Here is a 19801-nt window from a genome sequence, read left to right on the forward strand (position 1 = left end):
CACTGAGCTAACTCATTTAGGTTACATTAAAACGTGATACCCTGAGCTGTGTTTTTGAATCTGAAAGGCAATCAGTCAATGTCTTGTTCCCTATCATAGTCTTGGCAATTTTGGTTCACTCTTAAGAAACCACTGAAATAAGCACCATCTCTGTCTGCGGCTTTCAGGATGGTGTTTTCAGGAAGATCACCGATGGATTGTAGTTTCTATACGAGTTTTCTAATGAAGTTGATAGATTTCCACTCCATACGGCTAAATTCAGTGCCTTGCATAATGACAGGTTTCAGAGTAGCAGCCGTGTTAGTCTGTATTCTCAGAGTAAATGTGGGAAGATAAAAACACAAAAGAGTAAAGTTCAGAGAGAGAGAGAGAGAAGCAACCAGCTTTACCATAAAAGTTATTTATTGAACAATAGTGATAACTACACGAGGATGGCTAAACCAACATAACATACATTATTAAAGGTTAATACCTGAGATAGAAAAGAAAACAGAGAGAAAGAGTACTTGTGGCACCTTAGAGACTAACAAATTTATTTGAGCATAAGCTTTCATGATCTATAGCTCACTTCATCTGATGCATTCAATGGAAAATACAGTGGGGAGATTTATATACATAGAGAATATGAAACAATGGGTGTTACCATACACACTGTAATGAGAGTGATCACCTAAGACGCCCCATCATCTCAGGCATTGGCACCCTGACAGCAGGATTGTCTGGCTATGTAGACTCCCTCCTCAGGCCCTACGCTACCAGCACTCCCAGCTATCTTCGAGACATCACTGACTTCCTGAGGAAACTACAATCGATCGGTGATCTTCCTGAAAACATCATCCTAGCCACTATGGATGTAGAAGCCCTCCACACCTACATTCCACACAAAGATGGACTACAAGCCGTCAGGAACAGTATCCCCAATAATGTCACAACAAACTTGGTGGCTGAATTTTGTGACTTTGTCCTCACCCATAACTATTTCACATTTGGGGACAATGTATACCTTCAAATCAGCGGCACTGCTATGGGTACCCGCATGGCCCCACAGTATGCCAACATTTTTATGGCTGACTTAGAACAATGCTTCCTCAGCTCTCGTCCCCTAACGCCCCTGCTCTACTTGCACTACATTGATGACATCTTCATCATCTGGACCCATGCAAAAGAAGCCCTTGAGGAATTCCACCATGATTTCAATAATTTCCATCCCACCATCAACCTCAGCCTGGACCAGTCCACACAAGAGATCCACTTCCTGGATACTACAGTGCTAATAAGCGATGGTCACATAAACACCACCCTATACCGGAAACCTACTGACTGCTATTCCTACCTACATGCCTCCAGCTTTCACCCAGATCACACCACACGATCCATTGTCTACAGCCAAGCTCTACGATACAACCGCATTTGCCCCAACCCCTCAGACAGAGGCAAACACCTACATGATCTCTATGAAGCATTCTTACAACTACAATACCCACCTGCTGAAGTGAAGAAACAGATTGACAGAGCCAGAAGAGTACCCAGAAGTCACCTACTACAGGACAGGCCCAACAAACAAAAGAACAGAACGCCACTAGCCATCACCTTCAGCCCCCAACTAAAACCCCTCCAACGCATCAGCAAGGATCTACAACCTATCCTGAAGGACGACCCATCACTCTCACAGATCTTGGGAGACAGGTCAGTCCTTGCTTACAGACAGCCTCCCAACCTGAAGCAAATACTCACCAGCAACCACATACCACACAGAACCACTAACCCAGGAACCTATCCTTGCAACAAAGCCCGTTGCCAACTGTGCCCACATATCTATTCAGGGGACACCATCACAGGGCCTAATAACATCAGCCACACTATCAGAGGCTCGTTCACCTGCACATCCACCAATGTGATAGATGCCATCATATGCCAGCAATGCCCCTCTGCCATGTACAGTGGTCAAACTGGACAGTATCTACGTAAAAGAATAAATGGACACAAATCAGATGTCAAGAATTATAACATTCAAAAACCAGTCGGAGAACACTTCAATCTCTTTGGTCACTCGATTACAGACCTAAAAGTTGCAATTCTTCAAGAAAAAAACTTCAAAAACAGACTCCAAGGAGAGACTGCTGAATTGGAATTAATTTGCAAACTGGATACAATTAACTTCGGCTTGAATAGAGACTGGGAGTGGATGGGTCATTACACAAAGTAAAACTATTTCCCCATGTTTATTCCCCCCCCCCCCCGCCACACACACACACTGTTCCTCAGACGTTCTTGTCAACTGCTGGAAATGGCCCACCTTGATTATCACTACAAAAGGGTTTCCCCCCCTCCCTCTCCTGCTGGTAGTAGCTCACCTTAAGTGATCATCCTCGTTACAGTGTGTATGGTAACACCCATTGTTTCATATTCTCTATGTATATAAATCTCCCCACTGTATTTTCCACTGAATGCATCCAGTGAAGTGAGCTGTAACTCACGAAAGCTTATGCTCAAATAAATTTGTTAGTCTCTAAGGTGCCACAAGTACTCCTTTTCTTTTTGCGAATATAGACTAGCATGGCTGCTACTCTGAAACCAGATAGAAAGAGGGTGATCTCACCCATTCCATGAGGTTTGACCTGGTCAGGGTTCCCAGGTGATGGTGGTAGCTCTGGGTCCTGAGTACTCGAGACAGGCAGAGCCCCCAGTACGATCAGTCAGGAGAAGATGGAGTCCTGTGGAACTGATGCATAGTTTGGATCTAAGCATCAGAACACTTACTTGGGCATAGGTAGGGGTTTTAGTAGAGAAAATACAATGGTTCAAGGGAGAACACTAGATTTGTTTATGGGTAAACTGATGACTTAAGGGTTTTCTTTAGGCTAGATAATAGAAGCTGATCAGTCTTGGCTATGGGTGGTGTTTTCTTCCAGGGAGCTTACAATGCAATTAGGCTGCTTCAGTATTTTGGATATCAATCAAGGATTTATTACTAGAATTGGTCTGATAATTGCTGAGCTGGGTGTGTGCAGGTGTCGGTTCATTAACATCTGGAGCAGAGAGTCCCATGATGCAGTGCATCCCAATTTTTCTGAGCCCAGAGAACAGTGGGGTTCTCTGTTTTCCATTCTGTATGCAAATTGAGATGTCTCCCTGTCCCATCTTTCATGCAGATGAGGCTAGGGGAGTTGTCTCTGTTTTCCATTCTGTATGCAAATGGAGATGTCTTAATCTTTTCACCCTTGTCAGGAGGGGTCTAGGTGTGTCTCCCATCCACCCTTCATTGCTCTCTGCAAACCTTTTCTCTGATCAATTTTGGTTCAACAAGAGACTGGTGGTGGTGGGGGGGTGTCTTTCATGAGTCAGACAGGCTACATTCTACATCCTGGTTCCCCAAAAACACAGAGCTGACTGGTATAACCCCATGGAAAATGTTGACTTTTCACTGAAAAAGTCAAAACTTGAAAATTGTTTTTTGGTGGAGGTGGGTGTTTTGTTTTTTCAGGAACTGAATGCAAACATATTTCTCAAAGCACTAAATATTTTCAGCCAAAAGCTGCTCAAAACCGAAACGTGTTCTGATTTTAAAAAAAGTTTTGGATTTATAGATTTCAGATGAAATTTGGTGAAAAGCATATAGTTGAGTTTATCTTTAAAATATATTAACAAATTTGCTTCATTTCCCCTAGATACATCCCATGGCAAATGCTGACTGTAGAAATCAAATGTCCATGGAGAAATTTGTCCTCCTGGGATTTGGGAATCTCCCTGAACTTCAGATTCTTCTCTGTCTGCTGTTTCTAGCAATCTACATGGTGACCATGGCCGGGAACATCCTCATTGTTGTGCTAGATGTGGCTGATCAGCACCTTCACACCCCCATGTACTTCTTCCTGGGGAACTTGTCCTGCTTGGAGACCAGTTATACCTCCAGCATCCTGCCCAGGGTGCTGGCCAGTCTCCTCACTGGGGACAGAACCATTTCTGTTAGTGGCTGCATGACACAATTTTATTGTTTTCGTATCCTAGCAGCCACAGAATACTATCTGCTAGCAGTGATGTCTTATGATCGGTATCTAATGATCTGCAATCAACTCTGTTATAAGAAAAGGAGTACTTGTGGCACCTTAGAGACTAACCAATTTATTTGAGCATGAGCTTTCGTGAGCTACAGCTCACTTCATCGGATGCATCCTGTGGAAACTACAGAAGACAACTCTGTTATGCCACTCTGATGAACGGCAGTGTTTGTTTCCAGCTAGCGGGTTGTTCCTGGACAAGTGGCTTTCTGGGCAGCATCATAGTAATCATTTTAATGACTAAAATAAAGTTTTGTGACTCCAATGAAATTGACCATTTCCTCACCCACCATAAAACTGTCCTTTAGTGATACCCAGCTTCTAGAACTCACGATTTTCACACTCTCCTCCGTCGGGTCACTGGTCCCATTTTTATTCACATTGGTGTCCTACGTTTGCATCATCAACACCATCCTGAGAATTCCTTCCACCACCGGGAGGCAAAAGGCATTTTCTACCTGCTCCTCCCACATTGTCACTGTCACAACATTTTATGGGACTCTGATTATTGGCTACATGGTTCCAACTGCCCACCGTTCAAAGGACTTACACAAGGTATTCTTTGTCTTCTACTCTGTCCTGCCCCCACGGTCAACCCCCTCATCTACAGTCTGAGGAACAAAGAGGTCAATGAGGCCCCGAGAAAGGCTCTCAGTAAGTTTCTGGCTTTTGCAAGACTTCAGACTGTAAAATTAACAGATCTCTATCAGTGACCTACAGCAGGAGATTCTGGAAGACTGGCACCTCTCCCCAATCAGCTAATTTTGATCTTTGCAGTTGTAAAATAAGGTTGAGATTTTTAAAAGGGACTTTAGGGGTTAGGAGCACTGTATTCCATTCTTGAATTTTCCAGAAACTTTGGAGGGTTACTTAGGGTGATATTTCAAAGCAGTTGAAGTGAGTTAAACACCTAAACTTCACTGGAAGTTGTGTCACCTAATTTCTTCACATTTCTTTGAAAATCCTGGCCTAAAACTTTGGCAGACACGGATTTCACTGAATTTTAGGACTGATACTTGCTGCTGCTTCCTTTAGGGAGCAGTGTTTGTATGATATGTTTTGGCTGATATTTTTCTTTTCCAGGTGATGGAGGATAATTTGGGGAGAGGGGAGCAGGCAGGGGGAAACAATGATTGCATAAGTGAGAAAAATAACTCTGAATTCAAATGCAATGTTAACTGTTGTATATGCCTGTGAGATTACATATTTTTTTTCCTTTGCAAATCTAATAATAAATAATAATAAAATAGAGCAACTGCATAAAAGTTTGGGTCAATATTTTTTTGGTCTTTGAGTCATATTTTAAGGTCAGAAGGGACTCTCATCTAGTCTGCATGACACAGGCCAAAGAACTTGACCCGCCATCTATGTTTCCCACTCCCTTCTATCTGGATTTTTCAGTGTCTCTGATTACCCTAGATTTACTGAGCTGGCCAATGGAGATACACTGATTCACAGAAACTGGGGCTCTGGACTCTTTCTTTTAAGGCATATTTCAACATTGTGGGCCTGATTCAACACTGGGTTACTTAGTCTCTATATATGCTATTTTACATTAGAATCAAAGACTTCTGGTAGGGGAAATTCTTTCCAGCAGCTTATAGATAGACCCTGTTAGGCAAGAGTTCAAATTCAGTTAGAAGCTGAGACAGAAACCCACGTAACTAACAAGCAGGAACACTGGAAGCCCAAGGACACTGGCAGCTGTAAACACTTGATAAACTTGTATGGTCAAATGTCTGCCCAGTAATTTGGCTCTTAGAACAGAACAAACCCTCCCTTCACAGCCCTCCGGATATCTGTAAACACTCACCCCCCCCATCCCTTCACTTTAAGGTAGTCATAGATAATTGATGTAATCAAAATAGTTTTATGCGTATGTTCTGCTCCTGTCAATGTCATGTTAAATGTTTTCTTTCTCTCTGAAACGATGTTTGTCTCTGTAAGTATAAGATATGTGCAAACGGAGTGATAAGAAAAGGTATATAATTGGTCACTGTGGTACTACACTTTTGAAGCTGTTCTGTCAGTCTTCCTGGTACCATGAATAAACCCCTTCAGTATTGTCTGTGCCTGCCTGATTCTTGGGGAAAAGAATCTCCTTGCTTCACAGTTTGGCATAGCAAGCAGGGTGTGGTCGGGAATCCTCAGAGAGTTTCTCACAACCAGGGATAGAGGTGAGTATCCTTTTACTTACCACCTCTAGTGCACACCTTGGTTTGGGACTCCTCGAGACACCCCTTAGCACCTTTTTTTTTAATATGAACCACATATAGGATGCACAGAGAAGAGGATGGAACAGGATTTTGTTTGTGGCCAGGGTTTTCGGGTTGCAGGGATCACTGTAAGTGAAGGCTGCAATACAAGTACTGAGCACCAGAGCGTTCTTCAGTAGTGCTGCGTACAAGAGTGTGCTCAGTCAGTTCCCCTGAAATGCCGCTTGAGTGGGTTTCAGAAAGCTGGGTAATAATGTTGTATGACTGGCCCCAGGGTGTATCAATGATACCCTCTAAAGGAGGGAGAATCTTTGATTTTATAAAAGGAAAACATGGGACGGTTCAAAAGACTATGGCAAAGGATGGATGGAATGAGGGTCTGAGTGTGAAGGATAGCATGTTGTGGTGGTCTGGTCAGATGAAAGGAAAGTTAGAGAAAGGAATTGTGATACTGTACTGTGAATATGAAAGAAAGTTTCAGGAATTGGAAACGCTCCAAAAGACTCTTACATCAGAGCTGAACAAAAAGACAGATTTAAACCACAGATTAAGTGAGCTTCAAGCAGAGAACAACACTCTAAAAGCAAAAATAAAAGAAAGCAGCTCCTCTGCATGCCGGATTGCTGCTAGCATACAACAGAAGGGTAATTTTACTGACCCTGGTTCAAGCAGTGAGACTGATAAAGACCAAAACTAAATCAATTGGAAACACCTTGAAAAACAAATCCAGTATTGGAACCTGGCACACACGGGGAAAAACTGGGATAATTGGCCTCCTTTTAACCCAGACTTAAGTGCCAGCACTCCCCTGGCCCCTCTTCAAGTAACCACGCGGTGGTCAGGGCCAGAAGATAACAGAGTGGCTCATAATACTTATAAGTACACTCCTCTCAGCACAGAGAAAATGAGGGGCTTACTGAAAGATCTCCCTGATTTAAAGCCCATAGATCCAAATTTGGTATTTTGGAAAAAAAATAAGTTAGATGGTTACCACGTATACATTACATCCCTGGGATCTTCATATCCTAACTAAGGCTAAATGCCCTCACCTTTCATGGGTCAAGATCCCCTCAGAAGAGCACTGGAATGGTACTTGGGCCTCTGTCAAATTTGTATCAGAAAGTGACATGACTCGTGCCTGCACTGATTTTAAGGAAGCCGTCCAAAATGCCTTGGGGAATGGAGCCGGTAATTGGGGACTAATAGTGGGATGCGTACAAGGCAAGTACGAACCTGCTGCTCAATATTGTGAGCGGAAATGGGAAATATATTTAAGTAATGCAGGCACTGGCAATCCAAAGAAAACTGATCAGGCATTTCTAAAAATGTTAAAGGAAGGTTTTAACTCCCACCTGCAAATAGCCCTTAACTTGGGAGTGAATCCAGGCTCTGATTATGAATCCATCTGTATGTGGGCCTCTGAATGTGAAGCCAGTCAAGCTAAATATATAAACAGCAAGGCTACTCGCATTCCTGTGGTAACAGCAAAAAGTAAACTATCCTGTTATAATTGTGGGTTTCTCGGATATACCCAACAGAACTGCAGGTGCAAGATCCAAAAGTCTAGTCAGGGACAGAATCATGGCCAGTTGAATCCCCGCAGTACCTCACTGCCCTTTCAATCTGGTCCTGATCCTGCCCCCACCGCCTCCCCTACCTTACAGTGTTTTGTATGTGGGGAGACCAGACACTGGGCAGCTGGATGCCCAAGCCGAGTAGCCCTGGGCAACCAGCCCCAACAGGTATCTCAACCAGCTGCTAACCCTTACTAACACCTAAGCAAAGAGCAAATGGCCAGGGTTTTAAATTCCATGACCTGCTAGGATCCAGCAGCCCCCCTTGCTCATCAGTACTGCTGATGCAGATATAAATCTCTTGAGGCCACACTTACAAGCCTGGATAAGGGGCCAGTCATGCACAATTCTTGTGGATACGGGAGCATCTGTTTCCATTACTGACCTCCCCCTCCCCACTACTAAACAGTATTTTACTATTTCAGGGGTGGGAGGTGCACAACTCATGTCTTATAAAAGCTACCCTGTTCTTGTAGAATCTAATCTTCTGGACTCAGTCTTTTTATGTAGCTCCAAATGCAGAGGGGACTATTTTGGGCACGGACGCCCTCTGCAATGCAGCGACTCTTAACCTTTCTCAGAGTACAGGTGCCTTTGCTGATAAACTTCTGCATACTCATACGGTTCCTCTCCATAATGATAACTCTCTCACTTCTGTTGCAGCTGCCAAATCCATGGCTCTCACTTGGGACACCTCTAACCCTTTTCAAGAATTATGTTCCAGGTTCCCCTCTGTTTGGGCAGAGAATAAGCTGTCTTGCATTTTGGTGCCAGCTCATCTCTGCCCACCCATACAGGTTACCAGTCAACTCCCTCCACCTACCAAGCAATACCCTCTCAAACCTGAGGCTGTGGACATGGTAGGTGACATTGTTCACTCTTTACTTCAGCAAGGTATATTGGTTCCTTGTGGGAGTGCACCCTCTTAAGCCCGCACATTACAATTGCACACTTTAATCTTCTTAATCCTGCTACTTTGATGCCGACTAACGGGAACCTCATCAGTGCCCTCTTTCTGAGGATACTATTGTTAAGGAACCAACTGGGTAGCACAACCACCTGCTGCCCTTCTTTCCATGAGGGCAACCCCTCTCTCTAGTACAGGAAGAAAAGGAGGAGTTGTGGCACCTAAGAGATTAACCAATTTATTTGAGCATAAGCTTTCGTGAGCTATAGCTCACTTCATCGGATGCATACTGTGGAAAGTGTAGAAGATCTTTTTATATACACACAAAACATGAACAAATACCTCCTCCCACCCCACTCTCCTGCTGGTAATAGCTTATCTAAAATGATCACTCTCCTTAAAATGTGTATGATAATCAAGGTGGGCCATTTCCAGCACAAATCCAGGGTTTAACAAGAATGTCTAAGGACGGGGGGGGGGGGGTAGGAAAAAACAAGGGGAAATAGGTTACTTTGCATAATGACTTAGCCACTCCCAGTCTCTATTCAAGCCTAAGTTAATTGTATCCAATTTGCAAATTAATTCCAATTCAACAGTTTCTCGCTGGAGTCTGGATTTGAAGTTTTTTTGTTGAAGAATTGCAACTTTCATGTCTGTAATTGTGTGACCAGAGAGATTGAAGTGTTCTCCGACTGGTTTATGAATGTTATAATTCTTGACATCTGATTTGTGTCCATTTATTCTTTTACGTAGAGACTGTCCAGTTTGACCAATGTACATGGCAGAGGGGCATTGCTGGCACATGATGGCATCTATCACATTGGTGGATGTGCAGGTGAACGAGCCTCTGATAGTGTGGCTGATGTTATTAGGCCCTGTGATGGTGTCCCCTGAATAGATATGTGGGCACAGTTGGCAACGGGCTTTGTTGCAAGGATAGGTTCCTGGGTTAGTGGTTCTGTTGTGTGGTATGTGGTTGCTGGTGAGTATTTGCTTCAGGTTGGGAGGCTGTCTGTAAGCAAGGACTGGCCTGTCTCCCAAGATTTGTGGGAGTGTTGGGTCATCCTTCAGGATAGGTTGTAGATCCTTAATAATGCATTGGAGGGGGTTTAGTTGGGGGCTGAAGGTGACGGCTAGTGGCGTTCTGTTATTTTCTTTGTTAGGCCTGTCCTGTAGTAGGTGACTTCTGGGAACTCTTCTGGCTCTATCAATCTGTTTCTTCACTTCAGCAGGTGGGTATTGTAGTTGTAAGAATGCTTGATAGAGATCTTGTAGGTGTTTGTCTCTGTCTGAGGGGTTGGAGCAAATGCGGTTGTATCGCAGAGCTTGGCTGTAGACAATGGATCGTGTGGTGTGGTCAGGGTGAAAGCTGGAGGCATGTAGGTAGGAATAGCGGTCAGTAGGTTTCCGGTATAGGGTGGTGTTTATGTGACCATCGTTTATTAGCACTGTAGTGTCCAGGAAGTGGATCTCTTGTGTGGACTGGATCAGGCTGAGGTTGATGGTGGGATGGAAATTATTGAAATCATGGTGGAATTCCTCAAGGGCTTCTTTTCCATGGGTCCAGATGATGAAGATGTCATCAATATAGCGCAAGTAGAGTAGGGGCGTTAGGGGACGAGAGCTGAGGAAGCGTTGTTCTAAGTCAGCCATAAAAATGTTGGCATACTGTGGAGCCATGCGGGTACCCATAGCAGTGCCGCTGATTTGAAGGTATACATTGTCCCCAAATGTAAAATAGTTATGGGTAAGGACAAAGTCACAAAGTTCAGCCACCAGGTTAGCCGTGACATTATCGGGGATACTGTTCCTGACGGCTTGTAGTCCATCTTTGTGTGGAATGTTGGTGTAGAGGGCTTCTACATCCATAGTGGCCAGGATGGTGTTTTCAGGAAGATCACCGATGGATTGTAGTTTCCTCAGGAAGTCAGTGGTGTCTCGAAGGTAGCTGGGAGTGCTGGTAGCGCAGGGCCTGAGGAGGGAGTCTACATAGCCAACAATCCTGCTGTCAGGGTGCCAATGCCTGAGATGATGGGGCGCCCAGGATTTCCAGGTTTATGGATCTTGGATAGTAGATAGAATATCCCAGGTCGGGGTTCCAGGGGTGTGTCTGTGCGGATTTGATCTTGTGCTTTTTCAGGGAGTTTCTTGAGCAAATGCTGTAGTTTCATTTGGTAACTCTCAGTGGGATCATAGGGTAATGGCTTGTAGAAAGTGGTGTTGGAGAGCTGCCGAGCAGCCTCTTGTTCATATTCCGACCTATTCATGATGACAACAGCACCTCCTTTGTCAGCCTTTTTGATTATGATGTCAGAGTTGTTTCTGAGGCTGTGGATGGCATTGTGTTCTGCACGGCTGAGGTTATGGGGCAAGTGATGCTGCTTTTCCACAATTTCAGCCCGTGCACGTCGGCTGAAGCACTCTATGTAGAAGTCCAGTCTGCTGTTTCGACCTTCAGGAGGAGTCCACCTAGAATCCTTCTTTTTGTAATGTTCGTAGGGAGGTTTCTGTGGATTAGTATGTTGTTCAGAGGTATGTTGGAAATATTCCTTGAGTCGGAGATGTCGAAAATAGGATTCTAGGTCACCACAGAACTGTATCATGTTCGTAGGGGTGAAGGGGCAGAAGGAGAGGCCCCGAGATAGGACAGCTGCTTCTGCTGGGCTGAGAGTATAGTTGGATAGGTTAACAATATTGCTGGGTGGGTTGAGGGAACCATTGCTGTGGCCCCTTGTGGCATGTAGTAGTTTAGAAAGTTTAGTGTCCTTTTTCTTTTGTAGAGAAGCAAAGTGTGTGTTGTAAATGGCCTGTCTAGTTTTAGTAAAGTCCAGCCACAAGGAAGTTTGTGTGGAAGGTTGGTTTTTTATGAGAGTATCCATTTTTGAGAGCTCATTCTTATGGCCCACCTTGATTATCATACACATTGTAAGGAGAGTGATCACTTTAGATAAGCTATTACCAGCAGGAGAGTGGGGTGGGAGGAGGTATTTTTTCATGCTTTGTGTGTATATAAAAAGATCTTGTGTACTTTCCACAGTATGCATCCGATGAAGTGAGCTGTAGCTCACGAAAGCTTATGCTCAAATAAATTGGTTAGTCTCTAAGGTGCCACAAGTACTCCTTTTCTTTTTGCGAATACAGACTAACACGGCTGTTACTCTGAAACCAGCTAGTACAGGAGTTTCACTTTGAACTCATTACTGTAATGACTATATCACTGGGGGAAGGATGTGTAGTCCCGGCTCCCCTCTCCTGATCTCTGACGCTGCACAGGAATATATCAAAGGCATAAATGAAGTCTTGCACCCCCTAAAACTAACTGTCCAAGACCGACAAGAAGCCCAGGACCCTCCAGAGACCTCCTCCTGGATGGACGTACAGAGGGCGCTCCGGTGGCTGGACGAGCTAATTCCCGACGACGACCAGCAGGAGGCACCGCTGGGTGAGTCCGAACCTTTACACCACAACAAAACACTTTTGCATGATGCCCTTATGGTCTCTGTTCAGTTTAAATATGTTTTGTCCAATTTTTTGGCACCCTTGCAAAATGTATGCTCAGAGCACCCCAGCTCCTTGCAATGGCTGCAGGATCAGCTACAGTTTCTAATGCACCAGTATGTTATTCGGGCCCACACAGCCAAAAGACAAAAATGTAGCATCTTAGGTGATATTGGAGGATTCTTTAGAAGCACCAATTCTATACTAAATACACTTAACCTAAACTCTGAAAGGTCATACAATTCTTGGTTCAAAAGCCAAACCACCCAAGCCCTTAGATATACAAACACAGGTTTATCCTATGCTCTTACTGAAATTGATGTAGCAATAAAGGATTTTTACCAAATCATTGAAAAGACCTCAGACTCTATAGTCATCCTGGCCAAGTCACAAGCTAAAGGCCGTGCTTGTGATATGTTAGCTCATGACCTATTTAATATTGCAAAAGAAGACATGCTAGATGTATGCCTGGGTTTCCCCCCTTCCCATACCCTTTCTTCCCCTACCCTTGCCCACATTGCAAGCATTTCCACTCAACTCATCGTGGCCTCTTTACTTCCTCCAGACTCACCCTTCCCCTTTAATTTCCTCCTTGTGTACCCCTCTGTTATTCCTACTCATGTGTTTCCTTCTTCTTTCTGTTTCAAGTGTATTGGATATGTAACTAACAATACAGTGTACGGAGTAGGACTGTCTGGATACCTGGCACCATCTCCCCATAATACCACACTAATGACAACATCGGACTGCTGCATAGAGACGGATAATTATATCGTGTGTTCCTGTTCTACTCTCCGTCCTTTAACGTCATCCACTTCTATCATCCTTCCTCTTATAGATGCTGAAGCTGCTGTGCAAGTATCCACCACTCAGTGGTGTTTTAGCACTGCTGCACCCAAATATATATACGGACCCCTACAGTGCCAGGCAAACGCTTCCATGTGCATGCAGATTACTGACTCCTTTACCCTAGGTGATGTGCACCTCCCGGGCAGTGTGTTCACTGGAATGACAATGGCTCCACAATCCACTGTGACTGAGATTTCCAAAGCAAATAGGAAGACTTTCTAAAGAACCGGGAAATAACAGGCCTTTAAATTTCACCCAGTTACCCCTGTGTTGAGCCCAATAATTTATAATTTATAGATTCTAAGGCCAGAAAGGACTATTGCGATCATCTAGTCTGACTTCTTACACAGCCCAGGTCAGAGAACATCCTCAAAATAATTTCTAGAGCAGATCTTTTAGAAAAACAAACAAACATGCAATCTTGATTTAAAATTGTGATGGGGAATCCAAAACCACGAATGGCAAATTTATCCAATGGTTAGTTAATCTCACTGTTAAAAATGTGTAACTTATTTCCTGTCTGAATTTGTCTAGCTTCAACTTCCAGCCATTGGATCGTGTTAGAACTTTCTCTGCTAGATTGAAGAGCTAACTATTACATATTTGTTCCCTATGTAGATACTTATAGACTATAACCAAGTGTCTCCTTAACCTTCTCTTTGTTCATCTAAATGGATTGAACTCCTTGAGTCTACCACAACAAGGCAGGTTTTCAAAATGTTTAATCATTCTCATGGATTTTCTCTGAACCCTTTCCAATTGATCAATATCCTTCTGGAATTGTGGGCACCAGAACTGGACACAGGATTCCAGCAGCGGTTGCACAAGTGCCAAATACAGAGGAAAAATAACCTCTCTACCCTGACTCAGGATTCCCCTGTTTATGCATCCCATGATCACATTAGCTTTCTTGACCACAGCAGCACACTGGGAGCTCATGTCCCCCATCCTGTAAATAAGGCCCACATTCTTTGTTCCTAGTTGTATATGTTTTCATTTAGCTGCATTACAACACAGATTCTTTGCTGGCACCCAGTTTACCAATGATCCAGATGGCTCTGAACATATGACCTGTCCTCTTCATTATTTACCACTTTCCCAGTTTTTGTGTCATCCTCACATTTGATCAGTGATGGCTTATGTTTTCTTCCAGCTCTTTGATAAAAATGTTAAATAGTGTAGGGCCAAGAAACTATCCCTGCAGGACCACACTGAGAACACACATGCTCGATGATCAATCCCTGTTTATACATTTTGAGACCTACCACTCACCCGCTTTTTAAAACATTTAATGTGTGCCATGTTAACTTTATATCATTCAAGTTTTTTTAATCAAAATATTGTTTAGTCAAACGCCTTACCTCACTCTAAGTATATTTGGTCAAAACACTTACCTTTATCAACCAAACTTGTAATATCATCAAAGAAAGATAGTTAGTGCAACAGGATCTGTTTTCCATAAACCCATGTTGATTAGCATTAGTTACATTGCCTTTCTTTAATTTTTTGCATTTGACTAAAGCATAACTTGTGTTTAACTAAGTCATATCTTCCAAAAATGCATCCAAGACGTTAAGGGATGGAAAATCCAGCACTTTCCTTGTGTTTTTTTTCTTTTTGCAATGGTTAATGTCCTTCATTGCTAGAAATTGTGCCTTATTTTTCATTTGAATTTGTCTGGCTTCAGCTTCTAACCATTAGTCTTGTTCTGTCTGTCTCCACTATATTAATGAGCCCCTTAGTAACTCTTGTTGTCTCCCCAGAAATGTACTTATACATGGTATTCAAGTCATCTCGCAGTCTTCTATTTTATTAGCTAAACAGACTATTCTCCTTAAGTCTCTCACTCCTAGGCATTTTCTCCAGCACTTCAAACTTCTTCTTTTCCATATACTTATCTAATCCCTTGACCCCTCTGAAATGAGACCGGGAACTTGCAGGCATGACCACAGAATCGTACGGGCCATATGGTCAATGATAATATGAAAGATGATAGAAACCATCATAGGGCCCCACAGCAAAAATCACCTCTCGAGTGAATGAATGCCACTGTGACAAAAAGATATTCTGAAATGTTGCTAAAACTAGATCTGGGCGAATAACTGATTTTTCATTTCTCAGAAATAATTTTAAAAAATCAGTTTTGGTCAAAGGGCATCAAAAAATGCCAGAAAATGTTGCATTGAAAATGTCAATAGTAATTTAGTTTTGAGTCAAACATAATGTGTCTTTCGTTTCATTTCATTTCTGGGATCTTTTTAACACAAAGGAAAGGAAACGAAGGATGCCTTTCACAATACAGTTGGCAGTGGTGACACTGCACTCTTTAGAGCTTTTAGCCCAGTGGTGAGGGACTCACCTGGCATGTGGGAGACCAAGGTTCAATACCCCCTATGCCTGGGGAGAAAGGATTTGAACTTTGATGGCTCACAGTATTGCAGAGTGCTCCAGACACTGATCTATGGGTTACTCATATATGTTGCACAGGGATTCTTTCCTGCAAAGTAACCAAGCCAATCCAAAAATGTGTAATGCAATTTATAATAAATGCAATGAGATTTAGCAGAAGCTGGGAATGGGAGACGTCCACCATGACAATCTGTTCCATGGCATGCAGGAGGTGCTGGGAGGTAGGAGGAGGAGCAGGGATGGGGCATGCTTGGGGAAGGGGGCGGAAAGAGGAGGAGAAGAGGTGGGGAGGGGATGGGGGCTTGGGGAGAGATTGAGCTCCCCCGAGGTAGAGAGGAAGTTGGCATCTATGGCCCAGAGGGTATCTCAACCATGCCCACCTCACTTTAGTAGAACAGCACTGAGATGAATGTATAATAAAACCAGATTAAGTGTATTAACAAAAAATAGACATTTCAGGGATACTGAGATCAGAGACACAGAAAATGGTTACAAATAAAACAAAACAAAACATATAATCATGCCTTCTCAGGACTAAAATGTAACTCAACAGGTTATAATGCTTGTCAAAGACATTTTTCTCACCTACAGCTGCTTCATAGCGTCACCAACCCACATGGCTGAGGAACGGCTTTTCCTAGACGCAAAGAGCGCTGACCTCTTTTCCCCCTCAGTGACGGATAACAAGATGCCCTTTTGTTTCTCCTTATATTTACCAAAGTTAATTTTCTTTGTCTCAAGAGTTAGGATGACCCCCTGGGTTCTTACTCTGGTGTGTCCTCTGGTGTTTTAGTGCCATGCGGTTTCCTCAACCTCCTGATAACTGGGGTTTACAGATGAAATGCCCATTGTCTCTGGCGCATCCTGCTTGATTTACGGTCGAGATGCAGGCAAATCAACATTCCTTTGTCCAGGACAAGCATGTTTACCAACTCTTCCTCCAAAACACATTTCAGGAACATATTTCCAGCACACATTGATTATTCTTTACACACCATCCATCCATCCATAATGCAATGATATTAATGGCCAACGTGTCACCATCTTTCATTTGATACTTCACATGACATTCTTTATACATAAATATTATCACATAAGAACATAAAAACAGCCATACTGGGGGAGAACAATGGTCTATCTAGCCCAGTATTCTGTCTTCCAACAGTGACTGGTGCCAGATGCTTCAGAGGGAATGAACAGAACAGGATAATTATCGAGTGATCCATCCCAGTTTCTGGCAATTGGAGGCTAGAGACACAAAGAGCATGGGGTTGTGTTCCAGACCATCCTGGCTAATAGCCATTGATGACCTATCTTCCATCAGCTTATCTAATCCCAGTTATATTTTTGGCCTTCACAACATCCCCTGGCAATGAGTTCCACAGGTTGACTGCGTTGTGCCAGGAACTACTTCCTTATGTTTGTTTTAAACTGGCTGCCTACTATTTTCATGGGGTGACCCTTGGGTCTTGTGTTATGCGAAGAGGTAATAATGACAGCAATGTGTTAGGTGTAGTGAGTATGTCAGGACTAATATGAGTCACTGCACGGTGGGTCCTCTGCAAGTTGGCACTGAGGGGCTCTTAGCACCCCAAGAACATACTGCACTTGGCCAGTCTGGAGGTAAGAGAGACGTGACAAAGTTGAGAAGTCAACTTACAACTTTCCCACTGGGTGCAGATAGTGAGACCCACCTTGGTCAATGCAGTTCTTTAGGGACCTTAAAATCACACACGAAACCAGCTAGATGCCCTCCATTCCTCCCGCACACCACCATACTGTGAACTCAGATCAAACTGGAGTGCAGAAACCCTCAGCCAAAATGAAGAGTGGATGGTTCTCAGTTTAAATCAAGACAGTGAGACTTGAGATACTCAGGCATCTTACCCTATGACTGGAGAACTGTAAATATAGAACCTATATTTAAGAAAAGGGGGGGAAATAATTCAGGAAACTACAGGCCTGTTAGTTTGATCTCAATTGTTTGTAAGCTCTTAGAACAAATATTGAAAGAGAGGGTAATTAAAGTCATAGAGGTAAATTGTAAATGGAATCAAATACACTATGGTTTTACTAAAAACTTCCAGCCTGAATGTCCTCTCTCATCCTTCCCAGGGTGGAACAGAAGATACAATGTGTGGGATTTTCATGAGTTTCTACGTGATTTAAGAGCACAGGTCCATTTGAAAGTCAGCGGCATCTTGGAAAATCCCAACCATTCACTGGTATCTTACACTGAGTACATAACCAGGTGTCACAACCTCCCTTTCTCTGTCCATCCTGAAGACATGGGTCAGGGAATCCACTCTTTTTTTAAAAAAAAGTTTCCTAAATAGCTATTGGGTGGGAAAATGTGCAATAGGTTTCTTGTAAGCATCTCTTCTTGGACTGTGGCACCATAATTGGAGGTGACCAGTGACCTCATCACCTGCATGTAGTAAGGAAGGCCATTTCCTTGGAGGGTAGCAGTTTGTCTCCATTTACTCTGGTGTTTGTACCGTCTACAGCACTAGCATGTTATTGAGTTTTCCTTCTCATTAATCAATGTAAGCATCAAGGGAGATGTTGCCTTCCCACAGAAAGGATAAAAGCGAAATCTTGAGAGGGTCTCTCTTGTAGGAACTGGGCACGAGGAAAACAGCACCATACAGAACACTTGGAGTAGATCTCTTTCCTGGCACTGTTAAAAAATGTGAAGCAGATGATGGTAGAAGATAAATTGCAGAACCAGTTTCCTGGTCTCTGAATCACTAGGGAAAGGGGCAGCATCCGAAAATCAGCCTTGCGTGAAACAGATTTAAAGGTAAAACATTTCCACCATTTCTGTTCTATTTAAATCATGGGATTTTGAAGTAGCAAATGTGAGCTAAGACTTCCCTACACGGTACTCCAGCCACTTCACTGGGTTGGTGGGGAAAATGATCTTAAACAGGCTAGGTATATTCAATGTGCTGTGTCAAAACTATGTCTTACCATGCTTCTTCTTTTCCAGAATCACTGGGAATGTTGATGAATGTGAATAATTGACTGATCTGAATAATTCCATAGACCAGACTAAAATGAGGAATAATTCTATTATTATATGAAATTGAATAAAAAGAAGATACACATATCACGAAGGTCAGAAAAAAATACAGAAGGGTTCAGAGATAGATAGATAGACAGATATAAAGATAGATAGATGTGTATGGGGCTAGATTCTTTCTTTCTTTCTTTCTTTCTTTCTTTCTTTCTTTCTTTCTTTCTTTCTTTCTTTCTTTCTTTCTTTCTTTCTTTCTTTCTTTCTTTCTTTCCCCATACACCCGCTCTATCTATCTATCTATCTATCTATCTATCTATCTAACAATTTTCATACACCTCTCTCCTCCCCCATTTTTCTCTGTCTGTCTGTCTGTCTTTATTTCTCTCATCACTATAGACTCCCTGCAAAGTCTCTCTCTCTCTCTCTCTCTCTCTCTCTCTCTCTCTCTCTCTCTCTTTAAATCCAGAACATTGAGCTGAAAACTCTAGCTATAATAGCAGACTTGGTGTAATCCCATATAAATCAATATGTGAGGTTCTCTCATTTAAATCAGTATGAATCAGGAGTGACTCATTTCTGCTTGCATTCACACTGGAAGTAATCACGTTGTTCTCAGGGCAGTGGCCAAGAATTTCAAAATTTTCTAACCATTTTGTGGTACCTAAGTTTTAAGGAGATTGAACTGAGACAACTTGAAGATGCACATTCTGAAAACCAGGTGCCCTTAACATATTTCAGGCAGAACACCCAAATTCTCTGGTCCCTTCTGGATATCTTGACCATGGTATGGAGACACAACCCTGAATTTCTACAGAAAAAAGAAAAAGAGATACAGTAACTCCTCACTTATTGTCTTCCTGGTTAACATTGTTTCGTTGTTACATTGATGATCTATTAGGGAACATGCTGGTTTAAAGTTGCGCAATGCTCCCTTATAACATTGTTTGGCAGCTGCCTCCATTGTCCACTGCTTGCAGGGAGAGCAGACGGTGGAGCTGGTGGGGGCTCGGAGCCAGGGTGGGCCGGCAGCCCCCCATCAGCTCCCCTAAGTTCCCTGTGCGGCAGCCGCCCAGCAGGCTACCAATTGCCGGCAGTTCAGGTGTCCCTCCCCCCACTGTCCTGTGCTGCTCCTGCCCTCTGCCTTGGAGCTGCTCCCCGGAGCCTCCTGCTGCCGTGCAGAGGGTGGAGGGGAAGAGGGGTGCTAATGTCAGGGTGTCCCCCTCCCTTCACTTCTGCTCCCCCCGGCTCCTGTACCTTATCTCCACACA

The 19801-nt window shown here is 43.3% G+C and overlaps 1 pseudogene; it reads left to right on the top strand.

Moving 5' to 3' along the window:
• Positions 1-3677: 3677 nt before the first annotated feature.
• LOC141997767 (olfactory receptor 6C4-like) lies at positions 3678-6971 on the top strand (annotated as a pseudogene).
• The last annotated feature ends 12830 nt before the right edge of the window (positions 6972-19801 follow it).

The sequence above is a fragment of the Natator depressus genome, chromosome 13, assembly GCF_965152275.1.
Source record: "Natator depressus isolate rNatDep1 chromosome 13, rNatDep2.hap1, whole genome shotgun sequence".
NCBI lineage: Eukaryota > Metazoa > Chordata > Testudines > Cheloniidae > Natator > Natator depressus.